This window comes from Myotis myotis, unplaced genomic scaffold (genome assembly GCF_014108235.1).
Source record: "Myotis myotis isolate mMyoMyo1 unplaced genomic scaffold, mMyoMyo1.p scaffold_m19_p_1, whole genome shotgun sequence".
Classification (NCBI taxonomy): Eukaryota; Metazoa; Chordata; class Mammalia; order Chiroptera; family Vespertilionidae; genus Myotis; species Myotis myotis.
The window spans coordinates 55,411,772-55,425,038 of record NW_023416313.1 but is presented as its reverse complement, the minus strand read 5'-3'; positions in this window follow the sequence as shown (position 1 = coordinate 55,425,038).

The window sequence follows — 13,267 nt, the reverse complement described above, 5'->3', positions numbered from 1 at the left end:
GATAAAGAACCAACTAGAAATTAAGCATACACTGACTGAAATAAAGAATATTATACAGACACCCAACAGCAGACCAGAGGAGCGCAAGAATCAAGTCAAAGATTCGAAATGCGAAGAAGCAAAAAACACCCAACTGGAAAAGCAAAATGAAAAAAGAATCCGAAAATACGAAGATAGTGTAAGGAGCCTCTGGGACAGCTTCAAGCGCACCAACATCAGAATTATAGGGGTGCCAGAAGATGAGAGAGAGCAAGATATTGAAAACCTATTTAAAGAAATAATGACAGAAAACTTCCCCCACCTGGTGAAAGAAATGGACTTACAGGTCCAAGAAGCGCGGAGAACCCCAAACAAAAGGAATCCAAAGAGGACCACACCAAGACACATCATAATTAAAATGCCAAGAGCAAAAGACAAAGAGAGAATCTTAAAAGCAGCAAGAGAAAGAAACCCAGTTACCTACAAGGGAATACCCATACGACTGTCAGCTGATTTCTCAACAGAAACTTTGCAGGCCAGAAGGGAATGGCAAGAAATATTCAAAGTGATGAATACCAAGAACCTACAACCAAGATTACTTTATCCAGCAAAGCTATCATTCAGAACTGAAGGTCAGATAAAGAGCTTCACAGATAAGGAAAAGCTAAAGGAGTTCATCACCACCAACCCAGTATTATATGAAATTCTGAAAGGTATCCTTTAAGAAGAGGAAGAAGAAGAAAAAGGTAATGATACAAATTATGAATAACAAATATGCATCTATCAACAAGTGAATCTAAGAATCAAGTGAATAAATAATCTGGTGATCATAATAGAATCAGGGACATAGAAAGGGAATGGACTGACTATTCTTGGGGGGTAAAGGGGTGTGGGAGATGCGGAAAGAGACTGGACAAAAATCGTGCACCTATGGAAGAGGACAGTGGGTGGGGAGTGAGGGCAGAGGGTGGGGCGGGAGCTGGGAGGAGGGGAGTTATGGGGGGGGGGGGAAAAAAGAGGAACAAATGTAATAATCTGAACAATAAAGATTTAATTAAAAAAAAAAGGAGAACATGAGAACGAGAGAAGGAAGGAAGAGGAGGGGAGGGAGAAATGAAGAGATGGTAAAAGGCTATGTGCTCTGCAGCGATTTTCCATCTTGTAACATCTCCTCAAATATTTAATCAATGCTGACAAAACTTATTAGACCTCTGTTGAATGTCACTTACAGGGAGGAGGGAAAACCACTGAAATAGAGTGAACTTTGGGTTTGGGTGTGAAAGTACTATTTCCAAAAGTTTTTTTTTTAATTCTCATAAAGCAGATGCCAATGGCTCATTCAACTTATTAATGAGGGGTCCAGGAGGATGGACAGCTAGCTCCAGGGGGATGGGAATTGGGTATCTATAGCCATGTGAAAGAGAATGTTACAATAAGACTGTTAGATTAGATACAAAACTAGTTAGTATCTTACAGGGTAATTCAAGCATAAGTTTAGGATATAAATCACGTTCGTCTCTACTAGAAAAAAAATCAGAAGCTAACATTAATTTCACAGTCCGGGCTCTGAATCACAGCAAATAGTAAGTCAAAAAAAGGTATATTCCCCTTTGAGGAGATGAAAAAAACATGGCCTGCAGGCTAGCCACCTGGTTTTATAAATAAAGATTTTTGGGAACACCGTCATGCCCATTTGGTTAAATATTTCCTATGGCTGCTTTCAAGCTACAGTAATATAGGTGAGTAGTTGTGACAGAGGGTGTATGGCCTGTAAGTCTAAAATAGTTACTATGTGATCCTTTAATGAAAAGTTTGCCAACCCCTGCCCTAAATGATTAAATAAAGGACCGAGATGGCCTATAAAAAAATACTCTGATAGGACACTGAAAGGCATATCACCCACTCTTTGCCTTGTTTCCAAATTTTTAACAATTTTTTCCTAACAAGAAAATGTAGATGGAATAAAGCATAACTTTATGAACCAAGATCCCGACTTTGAATGTGTAAACCCAGAAACCAACTGAAATCAAGGAAGAACTTTAACTTTCACCGACAATGGAATTGACTGGGACCATTATCCAATTATACCTTCACGGGGCAAGATTGCTGCAGACAGCATCCAAGTAATATAGTAACCATATGCTAGAGTCAGAATAGACTCTGTCAAATCTTCTATGCTTTCTCCTTTTCTTTATAAAACACAATGATAATTATTCACAGTAATAATCCTGGGATACAACACAATCTTGAAGTCTGGCACTGTTTCATGAAAAGTAATCTAATCTTGCCCTGGCCTGTTGGTTGGAGCATCATCCCATACACTGAAAGGTGGCAAGTTCAATTCCTGGTCAGGGCACATAGCTAGGTTGGGGGTTCGAAACCTGGTTGGAGTGTGTATAGGAGGCAACTGATCAATGTTTCTTTCTCTTGCTCTCTCTCTCTTCCTCTTCCTCCTCTCTCCAAAAATCAATAAAAAGCATAAAACAGCCCTAACTGGTTTGGTGGATAGAGCGTCGGACTTTGAACTGAAGGGTCCCAGGTTCAATTCTAGTCAAGGGCACATGCCTGGGGTTGTGGGATCGATCCCCAGTAGGGGGCGTGCAGGAGGGAGCCAATCAATGATTCTCATCATTGATGTTTCTATCTCTCTTTCCTTCTCCCTTTCTCTCTGAAATCAATAAAATATATTTTTAAAGCATAAAACATAAAATAAAAATATTTTAAAGTAATCTAATCTTGCTCAGCATAGTTTCAGTGATAATGAGTGTTTCCTTGGTCTGAATCTCACAGTACAAACAATACATCCTGTGGCAGTGGTTGTCAAACTGCCCACTGTAAGGGCAGGTAGAAACAGGATAGAGGAGTCAGCAATTAAGGAGTCTCTCTTATTTAAACTCCAGCAGCTGCCTTTTACCAACTTAAAAAACCAAGTATCCACTTTGAATTAAGGCCTACATGAGGAGAAAAAAATTAAAAAAAATTTTAAGTGCCCAAAGATGCTGCTCAGTTGTCAAGGATATTTAATGAGGAAAGGAAACATAGACATGAAATGGGACATCACAGCAGATCCTGCAGCCATTAAAAGTACTTTAAAAGTCATTGGAAGTACTATGAACAACTTCATTCTCAAAAATTTGACAATTTGAAAGATAAACCAATTCCTTAAAAAACAAAAACCAGCCAATATGAAATAGGCAACCAAAATAGTCCTGTAATCACTAAAGAACTTGGACTGAACATTTTAAGACTCCTGAAAAAGAAATCTTCAGATCACAATGATTTTTCTTAGAATTTTACCAAACATTTAAAGAATTAACACCAACTTAACACAATCTCTTCCAGAAAATTAAAAATGAGAGAATACTTTCCAACTAATTTTCAGGCCCAGTATTACCCTGATGCCTAAATCAGATAAAGATAATTTTAAAAAAAACACTAACAACCCATATCTCTCATGAACTAGAACACCAAATCTTAACAAAATATTAGTAAATAAAAGCCAACAATAACACAAAAAGAAAAATATACTATGACCAAGTGGAACTTATTTCAGATATGCAAGCTCATTCAATATTCAAAAATCAGTTCATATAATCCACCATATCAACAAGCTAAAGAAGAAAAATCCACTGACAGAGAAAAAGCATTTAACAAAATTCAATACTTATTTATGACTTTAAAAAAAAATAGGCACACTAGGAATAGAGAGAAACATTTTCTATTCCACGCAGATTGAATCATGTGGCTTGAGTCCAGCATTAAGCCAGAACTGATACTAGGCTCAGGGAACCAACTCTTACCCTGCAGCCATCGATCATAAAGAACACTCCAAAAAGCTCAGAGCCAACATCATACTTAATGGAGAAAGACTAAAGGCTCTCCCTCTAAAATTGGGAACAGGGCAAGGATCTCCATTCTCACCAAAATATTCAATTCAAAATATTCATGTTTGAAATATACTGGGTGTTTTAATCACTGCAAGAAGGCAAGAAAAAGAAAGAAAATACAAGGAAAACATATTGAGAAAGGATAAATAAAACTATCTCTCTCTGCAGATGACTTAGGTGTCTATTAGAATATCGCAAACAATCTAGAGAAATAACTCCTAAAACTAATGAGTTCAGAAGGGTCACAGGACACAAGATCAACACTTAGAGATAAACTGCATTTCTATATACTTCAACAAATAATTGGAAAATTAAATCCAAAACTCAATACAATTTACAATACAATTGTCCCAAATAAAATAAAATACTTAGGTATAAAATCTAACAAAATCTGCTGCGTTTCCGTAGTGTAGTGGTTATCATGTTCGCCTCACAAAATTTATACAAGATCTATATGATGAAAAATCATAAAATGCTGTGAAAGAAATCAAAGAAGACCTAAAAACTTAGAAAGATAGCTGTGTTCATGGACTGGAATACTCCGCATACTAAAGATGTCAATTCTACTTGAATAGATATATAGATGCAATGCAATTTGTACAAAATTCTCAGCATGGTTTTTGTCGACACCAACAAGCTTATGCTAAAATTTATAGGGAAAGGGAAAAGTCTGAGAATAGCCAAAACAATTAGAAAAAGAAGGATAAGGCATTAAGCAAAAGCAATATGATCAGTAATTTCACACGTTAGTATACTCTTTCATGTGCACTGTTATCTTATGTGAGATGCAGTCTTGCACAGTAGTTCTGCATACAATTTTGGAGCTAGACAGGCCCGGATCCAAGTTCTGGCCTTATTGCTTGCTAGCTTTGTGACCATGGGCAAGTGATTCAATTTCCCCATCAGTAAAAGAGAGATGTGAGGATATATGCTTCATATGGGGTGTTATAAGATTTAAACGAGCCCTAACCGGTGTGGCTCAGTGGATAGAGCGTCGGCCTGCGGACTAAAGGGTCCTAGGTTCGATTCCGGTAAAAGGCATGTACCTGGGTTGCAGGCACATCCCCAGTAGGGGGCATGCAGGAGGCAGCTGGTCGATGTTTCTCTCTCATCGATGTTTCTAACTCTCTGTCCCTCTCCCTTCCTCTCTGTGAAAAATCAATAAAATATATGTTAAAAACAAAAAGAATTAAACGAGATTAATATGTGTAAATGCTTAGAAGAGAACCTGGCACATGAAGAGTGCTCATTAAGTGGTAACTAATGTTATTTCTGATTCTTACTACATACTTGTGGTGCAAATAGGGTTTTAAATTACCATTTTTATATAGCAGTCATGTGACTTGCCCAAGGTCACAAAGGAAACCTTGTATCCTATTCCACCAAAACCCTCTGACAATATCCCTGTAATCTTCCTCTAGTATTTAAATATAACAATGATGACAATAACAATAATAATAGCTAACACCATGCAATATGAAGAAACTGAGCACAGAGAGGTAAGTGGTTTGACCAAAGTCACCCAGCTAATAAGCAGCCTAGTCATGAACCAAACACAGTGAATTTGGGACCAGAGCCCAGGTTCTTAATTTCCACACTATAAAAGAGGTGCCATTTCATTCATTCATTCCATATACACAATTCTTAGAACTACTATTTTTGAGACGGTGCTAGGTTTCAAAACAACAGGATGTATAAAATAGTCCTGGACACCCAAGAGCCTACAATCTAGTAAAGATAAATTATAATGCAATCCGATGAATGTTGTTTTAATGGCATGAATAAGATGCTTCAGAATCACAGAGAGCAGCTGACAGTGTCTGGCCCAATCAAGGAAGGCTTCATGCGGGAGGTGCCCTTTGAGGGAAGTCTTGCCTCAAGATGAAGGAGCAAGTGGCATATTTCAGGCAAAGGAAATGCCATCAGTAAAGGCTTGGGATTCAAATATGCAGACATACTGGGGCCAGTGAGAAGTCTAGTCACATTATCAAGTACATAAAGGACAGTAACAGGGGGAAAAGGTTGGAAAGATGGGCAGGAATGGCATTGGAAAGTCTCCAGCATAGTAAACCAAGAAGTCCGAATTTTATCCTTGAAACAGGAGACGGGGCAAACAGGTTTTTAAACAGCTGTGTAATTAAATTACTGTGATTCAATCATTTTTAGACCACTAACCCTGGAAGATGATAGACTTGGCTGGGACACATATTGGCAGGACATCCAATTAACAAATGGTTAAAATGGTCTTAGAGAGACATTTCCAAATGTGGTTGATCATTAGCATGACCTAGAGCAGTGGTTCCCAACCTTCCTAATGCTGCGACCCTTTAATACAGTTCCTCATGTTGTGGTGACCCCCAACCATAAAATTATTTTCATTGCTACTTCATAACTAATTTTGCTACTGTTATGAATTGTAATGTAAATATCTGATATGCAGGATGTATTTTCATTGTTACAAATTGAACATAATTAAAGCATAGTGATTAATCACAAAAACAACATGTAATTATATATGTGTTTTCCGATGGTCTTAGGCGACCCCTGTGAAAGGGTTGTTCGACCCCCAAAGGGGTCGCAACCCACAGGTTGGCGACCCACAGGTTGAGAACCGGTGACCTAGAGAATGTTTTTTACATATGGATTCTTAAGCCTCACCCAAGATCAAATGAGTCAAAATCACAAGAGTGGAGTTGGGGGATCTGTAAGTGTGTCTGTGTACGCGTGTGTGATATGGTGGTGTGTGTGTGTGTGTTACTCTCCAGCTGATTCTGAAGATAAGCCTGGTTTGGGATCTTAAAAGAAATCCAGTGGAGCCCTGGCCAGGTGGCTCAGTTGGTTGGAGTGTCCTCCTGTACATCAAAAGGTCTCAGGTTCAATTCCCAGTCAGGGCACATATCTGGTTTTCAGGTTTGAATCCTGGTCGGGAGCTTATGGAAGGTGGTCAATCAATGTTTCTCGCTCGCTCTCTATCTCTATCTCTATCTCCATCTCTCTCTCATCAATAAACATGTCCTCAGGTGAGGAGAGAGGGAGAGAGGGAGAGGGGGAGAGAGAGAGAGAGAGAGAGAGAGAGAGAGAGAGAGAGAGAGAGAGAGAGAGAGAGAGACCGACCCAGTGGAGTCCAATTAAAATAATATCAGTGAAAATAAAAAGAGTCTGGGTTAAAGATACTAAATTAGAATCCTCAGGATTTTGTGTAGTGCGGTTGGTGCAGAAGCCTCTGATTCAAGTCCCAGGAATTACAGAGGAACTGCCTCGTGGGACTCAACGAAAGACAAAAGGGGCCAGGCCATCAGCATGATATCCCTAAATTATCACCTCAATGCCAATGGCATGTACTAAAGAGTTACATTTTTATATTAAAAGAAACCTTGTCTTGCCCTAGCTAACACTACTTCATTCACGTTTCCATCCTTTTTCCTGCTTCTCCGCTCCAATTCCAAATCAGTGTCCCTACTAAGGCCCAAATCTTGTCACTGAAATATCTCCTTGGCCATTAAAACTTGTTTCTTCCAAAGTCTGCTGTTTAAACAATCTGAATTAGAATGATTGTATCATCCCCAGTAAATTAGCTACTTACTATTCCCTGACCTATTCTTCCTATCACAATCTCATTTGATTATTCCAAGCAGACAAGTCTATTTTCCTCCGTTGGCAAGCAGAAGAGGAAGGTGGGATGGAAGTTATATTAAGAAAAAAGTAAGTGCACTGTAGTGCATACTTGAAAGCATTTCTACAATAAAAGGACGGAACTTAGCCCAGGAAAGTCACAGTGTCAAGCTTAAATGCTTTCTCTACCGGTGTGCTGGGGGAGGTGGGGCACATAACCTGGAAAGCTGGCTGAGCAATTATATTACTGACAGAGTTTTATGAGACAATATCAAAGGGGAAGTGCAATGAGGCTGTGTCAAACCACAGGCTGCACAAAAATATGGGATCGTAGAAACAGGGACAAATAAAGTTGGCAATGAAGAGGGCATTAGTTTAATTGCTTAACCTTTCCTTTCGACTGCATCTGTAAGTGGAGCAAAATGTCCCCTCAGGTCTCCTGAAGGCACCTGGTGCTTAACGGGAGAATAAGGACCCTGGAGGCAATGTCAGGCAGGAGAGGGAGCTGATCGCCCAAGGAGAAGTCAGGACTAGTCAGGGTGAGATGAAGTGTATAACCCCTCAAATGATGTATTTCAGCTTTCCACCGAGTCCGAAATGGCAGGTGGCAAAGCTCTGACCCCAAAAGAAAACAATTTGCACTGTTTGAGCTGGTGGAAGAATTCATGGAAGAATGGTTGCTTTTGCTTCATGCTTTGTAGGTACCATTAGAGATCACTGGGAATAGACACAAGGGAGAAGGAAGTTGTGTTTGGTGGGCAGCTCAGCACAGCGGCGCCTTAGGGACCTGCAGGCTGTGAATTCTATTTCTGGCACAGCTGCTAATTTCCCCTGGGACCTTGAAAGGATGCACTTAATATTGTAAAGCTTCAATTTCCTTGTCGGGAAAGGTAGGCCTGAACCTTATCAATAAATGATTACTAAGCAAGCATTTCATTCACGTCCCCAGAGCAGCCTATTACACGGGGTTATTCACAGGAGGAGCAAATTAAAATGTTTCTAAGTACAATCAAGCTAATATATACATCCTATATAATAAAAGGCTAATATGCAAATTGTCCCCTCAGGAGTTCAACCGACCGGGAGTTCAACAGCTCACTGTGACATGCACTGACTACCAGGGGGTGGCGCAGAATGAAAGAAGGCCCCAGCTGGCAGCCGGGGGGAGGAAGGCCCCAATCAGCCCTAATCGCCAGCCAGGCCTAGGGACCCTACCCGTGCACAAACTTCATGCACTGGGCCTCTAGTACCTATAATAATAAAAGCGTAAATGCTAATTAGACCGGACATCCTTCCAGATATCCTTCCGGATGATGCCGGAGCTGCAAGGGAAGCCCGGGTCCCAGGTGCCTGCCGGCGGCCAGAGGTAAGCCTGGGTCCCAGATGCCAGAGGGAAGCTGGTGCCAGCAGCCGAGGGAAGGAAGGCCTGCTCTTGAACAAATTTTGTGCATCAGGCCTCTAGTATCTATATATATATGACGGTAGATGTTTTACTTAAATCTAAACTTTAGAGTGGCATTTTTTCCCCTAAAGAATCAAGCCTCAAATGAGAAGAAATGTCAAAGCTCTTTGAAGAAACATTAAGCTCTATTCAAATATGAGGCTTTGTCACTATTAATAAGCAAAAATAAATTAATGTGTTAAATCCTGAAGGTGCATACTATTTCCACCCTCCAACTAAGACTTTTCATTTATTCCATGTTTATTTATCAAGTACCTTTCCTGTGCTGGCACTATCTAGGCACTAAGAATGCAAAAGGGAACTGTAGCCAGATACAAAAGGACAAACATTGTATGATTACACTTATAGAAATATCTAGAATAGGCAAATTCACAGTGACAGTAAGTAGAATGGAGGTTGCCAGGGGATGGGAGGTGGATGGGAATGGGGAGTACTGCTTAACGGGTACAGAGTTTCCGTTTTCAGTGACAAAAAGTTTTGGAAATGAATGGTGGTAATGGATACACACGTTGTGAATATACAAAATTCCACTAAATTGCACATTTAAAATGGTTAAAAAGGTAAACTCTTATGTTATGTATGTTTTACCACAATAATAACACAATAAATTGAACCAAAGGAAGAGAACTGAACATGTTCTTTCTTCCTAACAAATCCAAGACCCTTACCTCCCAGTTTTCTCAAGTTCTTTATCATTTTGCATTCTGACACTAAGAACCTACTTGATTCGGGGTTATTTCCAGAATATTGAGTATTATCAAACTTTCATTATCTTGGATGTTCACTGAAGCTCTCTTCTCACAGCTGAGTAAATATTCTTCCAACAGGAAGCCTGACAGATGAATTGTCTTGGCCCCGAGATGTATTTTCCCATCAGAACTCAGGCAAGTGTGGCAGTTTCTTCCTAAGCTCCTCTTTTGAATAGTTTAGCATGAGTCAAGCTTTCACCACCTTCCCTCACCTTCAGGGTATTCTTTCCAAGACAATTTGCTGTTAATAAAGGCCATCTTCCCACAGGAAAGGAGAGAGGGATTAACTTGGAGAATCAAGCAACACACTCAGGAAAACTGAATTCTGGTTCCAGTTCTAGTCCTAATTTAACCATAAGACCAAAGCCTACCCCTCCAAGTCCTCTCTATGGAAAATGAGAGATTATAACACCTCCTAAAAACCTCTCTGTAATTTAACAAATCAACTCCCATAGGAACATGTTATTAAAAAGATTTAAATGGAGCAAAATTATTTTGGTACTTGAGGAATTAAATCACTTTGGTTGGGATCCAAGACTAATCCAATGTATACTATATTCTACTTAAAGTTATGAGTGTTAAGTCAAGTTATTGAATTTAGGGTTTATTTGGCATAGTACTGCCTGATGTGTTTGTTGTGTTGCTTTAAGAATATAATTTAGACGTATTTTTGTCAGCCACGTAATTCACCCTAAATTTCATCTTCACTTGCTCATCAAATTCACTAATTTGCTGTTCTTTAAACTCATGCCTCACCCTAAGCCACAGTCATTCAACCTCATCTCTAGTGACGTTTTGAACAAGGTATCTGGAATAATTCTTTGTTGTGAGGAGCTATTCTGTGTACAGTAGGATATTTAGCAGCATCTCTGGTCTTGACCCACTAGATGCTAGTAGCACCCTTCCCCAAAAGTTGTGACAACTAAAACATCTGCAGACATTACTAAATGTCCCCTGTGTGGCAAAATTGCCAACACCACCCTGCCACCAACTCCCATCTCTCACCCCCAGCCCACCGAGAACCACAGCCCTCGACTTGTTTCTAGTCATGTAATGAACTGCTTCTGACACCACCACCATTCATTCCTTCATAACACCTTAATGGGCACAGTTTGTCTCACCTTGTGTTTTTCAGAACATCTCCCCTCCTATGATGAATAGAGTAATTCTTGTTCTTGTCCAAAAGGCACATCTATGGGTACAGCACAGGCATGTGATATTCTAAACAGTATCTAAAAAGGATTCACTCCCTTAAAGGCCTCATTGTTCCTGAAAATATTTAGCTAGCAATGCCTAAGAAGATTTTAAGGTAGGACTTAGAGATGAGGTATAGATCAAATCAAAATTGACTAGAAACCTTACCAAAATCCTTTTAGGGGGAAAAAAAAGTTGTGTAACCTTTTCAGAAACCATCACTCACTTCAAATTGTTTTAATCCAATTTCGGTGAGAATTAAAGAGCACACAAACACAGCTTGTGTGTCAAGATCCTCTTGAACTTTTCTAGCAAAAATGGATTCTTTCTATAAACCATTCTTGACTGTGTGGCAAACTTGTCTAATTTCAGTCTGACTGGAAATGTTTTCCACATACTTTCTCCCTGACCCCAACACCAGCTTCGTAAATCTCAGATGGTCCTTGAGAGACTACAATGTGATTTAAAATATTGGAAAACTTGAGATTTCAGGAAACTGATGTAACCTGTTTAATATTTACCCCTCTCTTTCAAATCTCCCAGACTGTCTAATGAGCTTTTCAGGGTGTTTCTTCCAATCGATTGCCAAGATAAATACAGCTACATTTGAGGGAGGGGGGAAAGGAGAAAGATATTTCTATAACTCTGGGTGGTTTCTACCTCTGCCACCTGATTAGGCCTGCAAATGGGAGAAACCATCCATTTGGGGGGAAAATAAGATAAATCTCCTAGTTTTAAATACCATAATGATATGATCTGAGGAAGTACAGTTTCTATTAGACAAAAAAACAAATTCTATAAATTCTTTTGATTAAGTATCCATTGTACTTTCCAAGGAAAGATGTAAGCAGACAAGAGTCCAGGAGCTAAAATTTCAATTCTTTGGTCTCAACTACCTATCACAAGGCATTAGTGAACAGGAGCTGAAACTGTGTGCTTAAGCCCAGACATGTATTGTTAAATGTGACATGCTCAATTTATCATTAGTTATGAAGTGAAAACGGATGAATACACATTCAATTTAGTTCAGCTGCTTTCTTCATTTATCACACTCTTTCATCATCCATCATCTTCCCCCACCCTTTTGATTTGAACAAATAACACACTTTCATAAGTTTAATCTAATTAATCATAATTGTAAGGTAATGTTCCCTTAATGAACCATACATCTGATTTTATAAAGTTTGTTGCAATTTTAATAAAATGTGTTCCAGATAGAATCTAAAAATTTTCTCTTTGAAGCCCAACCACCTAATCATTCCTCTGCCTCATTCATGTTTCTCAACTCCGCGTGGATGCGTGAGCACACACACAACACTCACACACAAGCACACTCTTCTTTCCGGGGTCGATGAAGATATAACAATACTGAGAGTCACTGGAGCATATTGGTCTTCTATGGAACAACTGTTTCAGTAAATTGGAAAGTGTTCGTTGCTTTATGAGATGAGATAGGAAGTTAAGAAAATTAATTACAGAGTAGAGAAAAAAGTAATGAGGAATATAAAGGATTCCTCTCCCATTGTTATTATTATAAATATGAAGTCAGACCCTGATGGTAACCACAAAGACCAGGACAGGAAACATAAAAAGCAGAAATTGACATTTGTGCATAGTAAATTATGCTATCAATCCCAGAATCACCTCTTTCCAATATAACTCCATAGCGAGTCTCATAGGAGAGATGATAGTCTAAAAACTGTTGTAATCACATATCATTCCCCATATTTGAGCAGGGGGAATAAGATGAGTCCCCCAGTCTGAATCTGCAGAAGCTTTGGTTTAGGTGGCAAAATGTCACAGAACACTTAAAGCCAGAAGAAACATCAAAACTATTTTTTTCAAATCCCTTGCTTCAACAAATGAGGCAACGGAAGCCTTAAGAGGTTAAGGGACTTGCCACAGGGTCACAGAAGTAGGTGGCAGTAGAATGAAGACTACAACGCAAGCCCATTGACTGGCATCCCAGCACACACTCCCACCTGGACTTGCATTCCCTTCCATGGCAAGGAAATTCACAGGCCTCTTCCCTGTTTAATACCAGTTGCTTTCTCTTTTGTATATATATAAAAAAAAAAAAATGAGCACATTTTAGGAAGAAATTAGGACCTTTTAAGAGTCTATACCATACATAATATTAATATAAAGTAGCAGTCTCAGGACACTTTAGAAGCCAAGTATCACACTGATGATGCTATTAGAGGGAACGAAACCCTTCCACTGCGTCTCTCATTGTCCTCTTACAAAAGCTGAGGCACCCTTGCAGGTGTGGCTCAGTGGTTGAGCATCAGCCTATGAACCAGAAGGTCATAGGTTCGGTTCCCAGTCAGGACACATGGTTGTGAGCTCGATCACCAGTGTGGGACTTGCAGGAGGCAGCTGAT